The sequence below is a fragment of the Etheostoma cragini genome, chromosome 22 (genome assembly GCF_013103735.1).
Source record: "Etheostoma cragini isolate CJK2018 chromosome 22, CSU_Ecrag_1.0, whole genome shotgun sequence".
In the NCBI taxonomy this organism is placed as follows: Eukaryota; Metazoa; Chordata; class Actinopteri; order Perciformes; family Percidae; genus Etheostoma; species Etheostoma cragini.
Genome location: NC_048428.1, coordinates 22,075,292 through 22,077,568, shown reverse-complemented (window position 1 = coordinate 22,077,568; position 2,277 = coordinate 22,075,292). Strand labels below are relative to the sequence as shown.

The 2,277-nt window shown below is 31.4% G+C and overlaps 1 protein-coding gene across 1 annotated transcript in view; it reads left to right on the top strand.

Moving 5' to 3' along the window:
• The window catches only part of LOC117938304 (sodium channel protein type 2 subunit alpha-like), an 81,520-nt gene that overhangs the window by 34,811 nt on the left and 44,432 nt on the right, over positions 1-2,277 (top strand). The window lies entirely within an intron of this gene.

Below are 2,277 nucleotides of genomic sequence, written 5' to 3'. Positions count from 1 at the left end.
TATACGTCAGTGTATATATTAGTGTGTATACGTCAGTGTATATATTAGTGTGTATATATTAGTAAGTATATAATAGTGGGTATATATTAGTGAGTATATATTAGTGTGTTTACATCAGTGTGTATATATTAGTGTGTATATATTAGTAAGTATATTTTAGTGTGTATAACTTGTTTCTTTTTAGAGTGAGTGTATACATCAGTGTGTATATTTTAGTGTGCATATATTTGTGTGTATACATTAGTGTGTATATATTTTTTACACAGTGTTTTTTTATTGTGTTTATATTAGTGAGTGTATATCATTGTGTATATATTAGTAAGTGTGTATATTTTAGTAAGTATATATTAGTAAGTATATAATAGTGTGTATATATTAGTAAGTCTATATTAGTAAGTATATAATAGTGAGTATATATTAGTGAGTATATATTAGTAAGTATATATTAGTGAGTATATATTAGTGTGTTTACATCAGTGTGTATCTATTAGTGTGTATATTCTAGTAAGTATATTTTTGTGGGTATATATTAGTTTGTATACATCAGTGTGTATATATTAGTGTCTCTATACTAGTGAGTATATTTTAGTGTGCATATTTTGGTGGGTATATATTAGTGTGTATATATTAGTAAGTATACATTAGTGAATATATATGAGTGTGTATATATTAGTGAGTATATATGAGTGTGTGTATATGAGTGTGTATATTTTAGTGAGTATATATGAGTGTGTGTATATGAGTGAGTATATGTGAGTGTGTATATTTTAGTGGGTATATATTAGTGTGTATATATTAGTGAGTATATATGAGTGTGTGTGTATATGAGTGAGTATATATGAGTGTGTATATATGAGTGGGTATATATTAGTGAGTATATATGAGTGTGTGTATATGAGTGTGTATATTTTAGCGAGTATATATTAGTGGGTATACATTAGTGTGTATATATTAGTGAGTATATATGAGTGTGTGTATATGAGTGTGTATATTTTAGTGAGTATATATGAGTGTGTGTGTATATGAGTGAGTATATATGAGTGTGTATATATGAGTGTGTGTATATGAGTGAGTATATATGAGTGTGTATATATGAGTGTGTGTATATGAGTGAGTATATGTGAGTGTGTATATTTTAGTGTGTATATATTAGTGGGTATATATGAGTGTGTATATATTAGTGAGTATATGTGAGTGTGTGTGTATATGAGTGAGTATATATGAGTGTGTGTATATGAGTGTGTATATTTTAGTGAGTATATATTAGTGGGTATACATTAGTGTGTATATATTAGTGAGTATATATGAGTGTGTGTATATGAGTGAGTATATATGAGTGTGTATATATTAGTGGGTATATATTAGTGGGTATACATTAGTGTGTATATATTAGTGAGTATATATGAGTATGTATATATTAGTGTGTGTATACATCAGTGTGTATATATGAGTGAGTTTATATGAGTGTGTATATATTAGTGTGTGTATACATTAGTGTGTATATATGAGTGAGTTTATATGAGTGTGTATATATTAGTGTGTTTATATCAGTGTGTGTATACATCAGTGTGTATATATGAGTGAGTTTATATGAGTGTGTATATATTAGTGTGTGTATACATCAGTGTGTATATATGAGTGAGTTTATATGAGTGTGTATATATTAGTGTGTTTATATCAGTGTGTATATATCAGTGTGTGTATACATCAGTGAGTATATATGAGTGAGTTTATATTAGTGTGTATATATCAGTGTGTGTATACATCAGTGAGTATACATGAGTGAGTTTATATTAGTGTGTATATATCAGTGTGTGTATACATCAGTGAGTATATATGAGTGTGTGTATATGAGTGTGTATATATTAGTGTGTTTATATAGCATTTGTATTGTGTGTGTAAGCCCATTGTGAGCAATGACCAATCCAAAGCAAAGCTCCTCGTATGTGTCCTCATGCGTGGCAAATAAAGCCGATTCTGATTCTGATAACATCGCCGTAACGGTGCTTCAGCCGGGCGTAGCGGCGTGAACGGTCCAGACTCCTCCGTCAGTCCCCCTCGGAGCGGTTCAGGTCTCAGATGGTGGCGGAGGATCGTCAAAGGGGTCCGATTGCAGTCTGGAATCACTGAGTTCTTTACGGGATAATTCCTCTAATCCTCACACGTGTTTACATAGCATTTAGCTGGCCTTTCAGACGGACTCTCTCTGTGTGTGTGTGTGTGTGTGTGTGTGTGTGTGTGTGTGTGTGTGTGTGTGTGTGTGTGTGTGTGTGTGTG